Genomic DNA, 9,572 nt, shown 5'->3' with positions numbered 1-9,572 from the left:
TGTGATGAGCAGGGATCCTGTTTTTCTCTGATAAAATAAAAAAAAAAAAAAATCACAAATTCTCTGACGAAACCACCCAAATCCGTTATTAAAATTAAAAGCCCCCTGCGGTACCCCCCAACCCTGCTGGTGCCTCTCACTGTCCCCCACAACAGCCCCCCTTCCCTACTCATGCCTGTTGCCCCTCACCCACAGCCCTGCCGGAGGGGGGCCCCAGATGCAAGGGTTATGAGGTCAGGGCCTCTCTGAAGTTTCCTGCCCCCAACAGCAGGCAGCTGCAGCAGAAGCAGCATGGAGCCATCTCCCCCACTGCTGCCTGCTCGGGTGGGGGCAGGGCCAGCTCCTGGTTCCCCCCCCAGCCCTGCTGGTGCCCCAGCCATGACCTGCAACACCCCCACCCTGCCAGAGAGGCCCCCAGCCCCCTGTGAGCCCCATTTACTTCAGGCTCCAGGAGAAGAGTGAGACTGAGCTGAGCCAAGTGGAGCCGTGGCTGACTGAGAGTCTCAGGCCCTGCCCTCCCACTCAGGGCAGGGCTGGGGCTTTTCCGCCCTGTTTGCAAAAAGCTTTTGCAGGCTGGAGCTCACCAAGCCTACAGAGCTCTTTGCAAAAGTGTGGATTCCGTGGGTTTTCCTGCTAAAAGGAGAAATCCACATTTTCTATGATAAAAAGGGGAAATCCATAGTTTTCTGTTTTTTCGTGGGAAACAGAAAACCCAGATCCATGGTGATGAGTCTGGCAGTCTGACCCATTTTCCCCTATGACCCTAATCACTGAATATGTCCATACAGGGAGCCTTCGTGGAAGTAGGCACTCATGAATCTCAGGCAGGCTCCTTCGTGCCTGAGATAATTCCCCACCCCTTTTCTGACATGATGGACCTCTACTAATTGTGTTCTCATGGACAACTGGTGCCTCTTGAGTCAGGGGGGCACGTTCCCCCTCAGCAACAAGGGGGTGTTCCCCCACACCCAATGTCACTCATCAAAAAGCGGCCACAGGACTTCCAGAAGTGGCCGCAGCCATGGCCGTTTCTGCTAGTGGCCCCAGTCCCTGGCCAGTGCTCATGCACCACCTGGGAGCATGGCTGCTTCACTTGGTGGCCCTGCTCCCCAGCCAGCACAAACGGGGGGGCACTGGCGCTCCTGCCTGTCCCTCCTGCCCATCTCCTAAGCGGCGAGCACGACCATCAGGGGGTGCACCAGCACTCTCAGGGGGTGCATGTGCACCCCCTACACATCACCGCTGTGTGTTCTGTCTGGGACTCTGCACCAGTAGAGGTGCTAAGTGAACTCTGGCACCTTTGGGAGGGAAGGTAGAGAAAGAAGGTGCATCTACACGAGATGTTTACTCTGTGGCTGCCTCATATCTACATCTGTGGCCCTATTAGGCCATGGGAAACTAATCAACTCCACTACAGGTTAGTACTTGTATTAACAAGTACTATCCTGCAGTGCTGTTTTTTAGTGCCTAGCACCACATGTATAGACACTGATGTGGTTGGCTGGGGCACAAGGGTGCTTCAGTGCAGGGCTGCCTGCCAGTTAGCCCCTCACTGAAGGACCCTCATGCCCCAACCGGCATGTTGAGCCAAGTCAGAGTAGTCCCAGGCTGGCAAGCTTAGGCCGACCCCCTCCCTGACCCCCTGCCAGCCGGGGCTGTTCCAACCTGGCTCTATGTGCTGCAGTCCCAGATGCACATGAAGATGTGGCACCCAGGAGCAGTAAGTCGACACCGGAATTTATTGCTTTTCATTATTGCATGTGAGAAGCCCCTGGAAAGTGCAAAAATTCTTCTTGGAAAAGAGCCTGAACAGTAAAGGCTTAGAAGGTAATGTTGTGATGGTACAGTAAAGTCAGATAAAACAGGGCCCACATCACTATATCTCTTCTAAGGGCTTCTGGCACATCTGGCACATGTGGACTTATTACCATCACTGCAGCTGATTTAAAAAGGACCTTACAGAGGGAAAAGTAATGAGTAAGCTATTAGTGATGACTCCTAAGACTGAAAGTACATTAAGACCATTAAGGGCATTTATTTCACATACTTTTTTGCCCTGCAGCACACCAGAGATCTGCTGCTTCAGAGCAGACTCGATTAACAACTGCACACGACGCACTGTGCTGCATCACGTGCAGTTGTATAAATGGTGAAATGCATGTCAGCATGCAGAAAATGGTGGCAGTGCACTTTTGAACTGAAACACTTTCTATGTGTTTTAATTCAAAAGTGCACTGCTGCCATCTTCTCAGCGCTGATGTGCATTTCGCTCCTTATACAACTGCAAGTATCGCAGTTTGAAAAACACCCAGCACTGTGACACTTACATATGTAAAAATGCCTTAAGTGTTTACTTCAGTAGGCAAAATATTCCAATAGTCCTAAGCTTCAAAGCCATAGAAATAAGCATCCTTATCTTATACGAAGCTGCAACTGAACTGTAAAAATATCCAAGAGCTTATTAGAGATCTTCACAAAAGATTCACTGTGGCAACCACTAGGCATTTTTAGGTATAGATCACTTCCTACTACAACTAATACCTTAGATGATCACATCTGATCCCTTTCTTACTCCCACATATACATGTGTTTCTCAAGTTTGGTATAAGAAAATAGTTGCTTCCCCACTCAGCAATGCCCACTGACAGCATCATATAGAAGCTGTGTTTGTTCAGGCACATAACACCCTGTAATTCTCTATATTAAGAGATACAGCAGTAAATCAGGAAAGTTAAAAAAATATATTGTGCTAAAATGCATCAGATGATATCACCTTTAAGTGCTTTGCATGAAAAATTCTTGCACACCTGAAGAATTTGAAATAATTCCCTTCTTCCCCAAATACATTCTAGGCTGCTTCATTTGCTTCAGTACCTGAAATGCTTAAATTATGGTCCCTAGTTACCAGTAAATCAAAAATTCTTAAGGAGTATGGCAGGACACACAATTTCTTCTCTTCAACTGTAGTCCAGATCTCATGGGCAAAGGTAAGATGCAGGGATAAGGGAGGTCTTTGAGTTCAGTAAATTGTATATTTGCCATGGACCCCCATAACTTTTCCGTTTGGACAAGACAGTGTTAGTGACAGAGCCAGCATGTCACAACACTGCATCAGGTATGCTTTTTTAAATAAGCAAGACAGTTTGCAAGAAATGGTAAGGCAAGGTATTCCAATTTGTAGCAGTTTTCATTGGAGACATATCTTCTGACAAAGGACAGGCCAGTGCACGCTGTGACCAAAAGCCTCAGTTATGTGTGTGCACACTGAATAACCAACCCTCTCCTTTCTATATGCATATGGAATTAGCTATTCTGATAATATAAATGCATGCTTGTGTGCAAAAATGTGGTTTGATGACAATATGAACGCATGAATTTTTTTAACTGAACTCATCGTTCCCGTCTGAAAATGCATCTCAAATGTTTTCCACATTATTTGAAAATACAGATACACACATGCTACATGTATGAATATATGTAAATAGTCTGTCCTGTACTTAAGACAGAAGGATCTCTCTACCAGTGCTCAGCACAAAGAAAGGCAAAGGTATATGTAAGTGGTGCCAACCTTCCATCCCCATAGGCTGGATGAGTGGTGTGGGATCAATCCACAGGCTGGATCCCATTTGGAGTTAGTCTGCAGGTGTGATCCAATGCAGTAGCCCAGCCTTGCATGCCCTATACATTGCAGTCTGACCCCATACATTGAATCCAGCTGCATGCCAGCCTGACCCCACATGCCAGATCCCACTGTACACTGGCCTGACCCTACACACCAAATCCTGCCACATACCAACCCAACCCTACACACCTGGATATGGCCATAGAGTGCCCCTGTGCATCAGTACAACCATGTGCCAGCACAGTCTAGCATGCAGGGCCACATTATCCAGTCCATAAGGATCTCCACAGGTCCAGAAATTTGGCAGCAGGGAGTGGCAATTAATGATACCACTGCCAAATTTCCTGACCCCTGGGGAGTCCTGCAGGCCAGATAACGCAGCTCTGTAAGCCAGAGGTTGAGCACCACTGGCATAGGTGTAAGGGGATGGAGCAGAAAGGATCATTGTCCTGGGCCATCATTTCTATAAGGACTGAACAGCCTTATGCCTTTACAGCACATGGTCCACACAGCTGGACACTGCTTCCAACAGCTCACACTTCTACAATACGGTACCATCACTTTAGAGAGCTCCACATAGTACTGTAGCTAAGTGGGGAGTGACCAGAGCCCTGGTCACCACATTTTTTGTGTGGTGGTGTAGCAGGCAGGCTGAGACAGGTTTATAGCAAGCTGCTACACATCAGGCTGTAGCAGTCTCAAGGCTTGCAGCGGCTACAGCTCAGCTGCAGGCAACCAGAAGGCTGCTTAGGAAGATTGGGTGAGGTGATACAGATAACTGGCTGGCCACAGGAAGTTAAAGTTTCTCAGGGACGGGAGCTAGGGGACAGACAGAAAAATAAATTGAAGGTGAGAGAGAGACAGCTAGGAAGAGAGAACACTCTGAGGTGAGAGATTGTAGTATATAGTTGAGGTGGCCCTTTTTGGATCTGGGAAAAGATTACAGTGAGAGAGAAGACTACAAGGCTAGAAACAGAAGTGAGCCAGGGAGTCCTCTTACGGGGTCTGGGAGAAGACCCAAGGGTTATAAGGCTGGGAGTAGCAGCCCCATGACAGGACTGGAGTCAGAACCAGACAGCAGACAGTGGAGGGAACAGCAGTGAGCTGGAGGTACCTTCTCAGGGCTGGAGAAGACTCGGGACTGCGAATGCACTCTGCATGAGCTCTGTTAAGTTTGTCTAAGAGGATGGATATGTGAACCAGTGTAAGAAAGGGGTTGGGTGCCTGGGACAACTGCCTCACACAGAGGCAGCAGTGACTTCTGGTTGCTGCTGCCACCAAGATTGCAATCATGCAGGTACAGTGAAAACTTACTTTTTTTTTCTCCCTCTTCCCCACACTCCACCCCAGTTATTCCTGTCACCACACCCTAACTATGCTGCTGCTGAATTCACCAGTTCTGCAACATTCAAAAGGAGACATTGGCATGGAAAGGGTGCATGAGATATAAACATTAAATAAGTAGTACCTACCATTTCAATTAAGTATATGCAAGTAAAAACACATGGAAATCTCATACTTGGAAACCTTTTTTTTTGAAATTCCAAAAGCAAGCAGGCAGCAGAAGCAATATGCTGAAATTGTTTTAGTTAAAGAAACCAGATTCCAGTTTAAAAGATGATGCCTTCCAGAGAGCTTGGTTACAATCATGTAGGCTATCCCAGCTCTCAGCTACATTCATTAAGTCAGGTAGGCACAAGTCCTAGCATAATTTTTGTAATAATCAGTCCATGTGCTCCTGTTAAATGTGTGCCTTAAGCACAATCAAGTGCCTGTTAAAAACCTGTAAGATTCAGTTTCTTAGCCAGTAACCTATGTAAGGATAAGCCCAGGAATCAATGGAGGTTACTAATTCTTAGAACAGAACAGACTGTACACAGTCCGTCTATCATTTCTCTTCAGCGTTCCAGAAAGTCTAATGTTCCAATAATCTAATAATTTAGAACAAACCGTGCACTCTAGTTATTACTTTTTTCTTCAGGAGTTTATTTTGAAGTACTTTGTAACACTGCAAAAATGAAGCAGTGAGGAAGACAGAGAACATTTGTATCAATGACTGCTTCTGTAGGAAAAAAGTGAAGTATTCCAATATCCTCCTCTTCAAGATGTATCCAACCTTTGCAGATTTTACTGCTAACTTTCAATAGATATTAGACCTTCAGAGGCCATAAACCATTCACAATGATGGTTTGTTTCTGATTTTTTTTTTTTTAAATACAATCATTCACAAAGGGGAAAAATGAAAAGAGCATCGATATGCTTGCTTTGAATAAGGGACCACGCTTTTATTTATTTAGTGTATGCCACAGAGGGAAGCACCAGGTGCCCATGCAGCTCAGGCAGGCAGGCTCCAGGGAGGGAAAAAAAAGAAAGAAAAAAAGAAGATCAGGGTTTTGAGGGGTAAAGCCTGGTTTCCTGGGCTGCCTGCAGGGCTTCCTGCAGAGTTGTGGAACCGCACAGAGCCGGATGCTTCACTCCACGGCTCAAAGAAGTTTTAGTTTGCTGTGCCCCAAGTCATTTAAGGCACATTATGCCGCCAGATTTCCCACAGCAGCTGGGATTAATGCACAATATGCCGCTGGGGTGTGCAAACACCAACACCATTACAGTGGTGCAAAACCATTTAGCCTGCTTTAAAGCATTGTGCACTCATGGCTAAAGGCATTTGTTGTCACTGGGTGTGTGTAGACAACACAGGGGCCCTAAATTGAAGCGGTGGGTTTTTAAAAGCACACCAAATTTAAACCCGCGTGTCATGCACGCACCCAAACTTATCTGCCTCTCCGGCAGCAGGAGGGAAGGGGGAGCTGCCAGCAGGTGGAGTGGCCCCTGGGCTGCAGTGGGGACGTGCTTCCCTCTGCAGCAGCAGTGCCCCCCACACAGCACCCACCCACAGGCACTCAGCTCCGGCAGTCCTGAGGGGCACTGCAGCAGTGGAGGGAAGCACCAGGCTATCACGCAGCTCAGGCAGGCAGGCTCCAGGGGAAAATAAATACAAGAACTTGGGCGGAGCCTCCCTGCCTGAGCTGCTGCCAGGCTACCTGCACCGGCTTCCTACAGAGCCGTGGAGCTGCATGAAGGCCGGTGCTTCACTCTGTCGCTGTAGGGCAGCAACTAAAACTCCTCAGAGTCGTCTGTTTGCTGTACGCCAAGTCGTTTAAGGCTCATTACGCCACCAAATTTGCCACAGCAACTAGAATTACTGCACAATACGCTGCCAACGCGTGCAAACACCAACACCACTGAAGAGGTGCAAAAGCATTTAACCCACTTTAAACTGTTGTGCATATATGCCCTTCATTTCATCTACACGTGACTATTAGTATGGGTTTGAGGCACAGTGACTCTGACCACTTAAAACACAGATATAAGCAACTGGTGCCTCCTGATACTGGGGGTCATTGACGACCAGGGGGGTGCCCCCAGTGACCGATTGCTGACCAGGGGAGGGGTCTCCCAGTGGGAAGTGCCAGCAGCAAACCCAGAAGTGCTACTGGTGCCTCTCTTAGCACCCCCACAATCTTGGGGGGGGGCACCAGCCATTGCCCTCCACTCCCTGGCTGCTGGGGGCCAGTCTGGGGGGGGCACATGCCCCCCCCTCCACGCACGCCCTCCCCTACACATCACCTATGACTTCAGAAATGGCATGGGAATGGTAGAGAATACAGATTTGCAATATATCCCACACAATTTCATAATTTCCAAGAAAGGATCATTAGGTTATCAACCTTGACCTTCCAACTTTCATAAGCCATTTAACTTCACCCAGATATCTCAATATTGAGCCCAATAACTTTTCACTTAAACTACAACATTTAGGGCCTCCCAAAACATGCTGCATGCAAGTGGCAGAAAACAGAAGAGACCAAAGGATTACCGGTACCTCTGACATGAGGAAAGGATGTTTCCTAACCACAAATCTGATGATCAGTTTGATCCCCCAAGCCTGTGAGCATGACATAGTAGCCAAGTCATTTTCATAGCTGTCCCCAGTTTCCAGTTTTTCACATCCTTCTTGAAGGATGAATATCAGAACTGAACACTATATTCTTGCTGTGTTCTTACTGAACCTGTGAATAGAGGCAAAATTACTTTGCTACATCTACTTGACATTCTCCCTTTATACACCCAAGGATTGCCTTAGCCATTTTAGCCACTGCGCTACACAGAGAGCACAAGTTAAGGCAATTACCTACAATGACCCCCTAAGCCCTTCTCTGAGTCACCACTTTCCAAGTCTTCAGCCCTGCAAGTGTAACCTACATTCGTTATTCCCAGACGGGTCTACTTTGCATTTAGCTGTTGGATTGTGATCACATAATCAGATGATTCAGCTAATAATCCTCTTCAGAGTTTACAATCCATTATTTATAATGTTTGTGTCATTTGCAAACTTGATACCATCATCTGGATTTAAATAAATATTACTGGAACAAGAACCAATCCTTGGGTGACTAATTCTAGACCCAACCCTTTAAAAAAAAACAAAACAAACCTCAAATGTGTTGTCCTAAATGATCTTTAATTGTCAGTGTAAGGAAAAGAATAGCTTTAAAATGATGTCTGGTAATGAGTGCTGTCCTGGGCATCCGGTAGAGTTTTTTGGTTGGTTGTTTCTTTTCTTTTTTTTTTTTTAGGAGGGGTGAAATTCTTTAGGGCTCCCCTCCATCTGATAACCTGAAAGTTGATCATGAGTCAGCTCTACAGAGTTTATCAGACTGGTAAGTATTTGACTCCTTTGTTCTATCAAGGAAAAACAAACAAACCAACTAAAAAAAATCCACTTGCAGAGAAGCGTGGGTGGGGGAAAACAGTCCTTTGCCAGAGTAGTCAGAGGGTTGGGGATTTCTCAGCACAACATAACCTTGACATCTAGGAGTTTCTCAGCATGCAAACCATGTTAATACAGATAAGGATATCAACATGCCCATATTAAATACCTCATATACACTCTTACCTGGGGGTTCTCAACCTTTTTTTAACTCAAGGCACTTCTTATTAGGCTCAAATCCCCCACCCGCCACCCCAATCCAAAAATGTTAGATCTTAACTTTCATTTGTTTTGACTACAGAAGAATTAATAAAGCAATTTTTCCGTTGCAAAGACCACAGCAGGTCAGAATTGTTTTTTACGGATTCCTACTTGAAATCTCTGGGTCTGTCTCATGAAAAATGCCATCTAACAGTGTTAACATTGCGGGACACCCCACAGCACCCTTTGAAAGGCTCTCAAAAAACCCTAGGGAATCACTGATCTAATGCTTCTAACAGGATACCAGGCTGCAGAAGATTGATGAAACAGTAATAATATTTGCTCATTTACTGCAAAATACTCACTTAGCTTCTTCAATAAACTCTGACTCAATGATACTGCAATGTTTAGCAAGCAAGAAAACCATTTCTGTAATGACTGTATACCCTCATGTCATGAATACATCTCTTCTCTCAGATCTGCCAGCATCTGGAGAGATGCAGCAATCTATTCTTTATATATTTCCTTTTGGACCCTCCATCCTTTCCAGTCAGCTGCAGAATTTGTAGGATTTCAACAGCTTAGTACTCCATTATTTACACACACACACACACACACACACACATTTGGATAAGAGTACCAAGGTACTTAAGAAATAATTACAGTATTATGACTGACACAGCTGGAGAACTCAGCGACAGGGTCACTAGCTACATTTAAATAAAAAATGTGAACACCAAACAATTATTTAGAGTGATGCATAGACAAATGTTAGGAGCAAGTGAACAAAAGTAAGGAAAATAGACTGGATATCACACGAAATTCCCTGAGAGCAAGCTCTATTCAAGAACTGAATAGATACTCAAGGGAAGTAATGGAAACCCACCAGTTGAGAACTTTTAAAACGGCACAGGGGACACAACGGTGGGAGTCTACTACAGACCTCCCACTCAAAGTCCTGAGCTTGACCAGGAGTTC

Source organism: Crocodylus porosus, unplaced genomic scaffold (assembly GCF_001723895.1).
Source record: "Crocodylus porosus isolate Cpor-Errol unplaced genomic scaffold, CroPor_comp1, whole genome shotgun sequence".
Lineage (NCBI taxonomy): Eukaryota > Metazoa > Chordata > Crocodylia > Crocodylidae > Crocodylus > Crocodylus porosus.
This window is presented reverse-complemented; position numbering follows the sequence as displayed.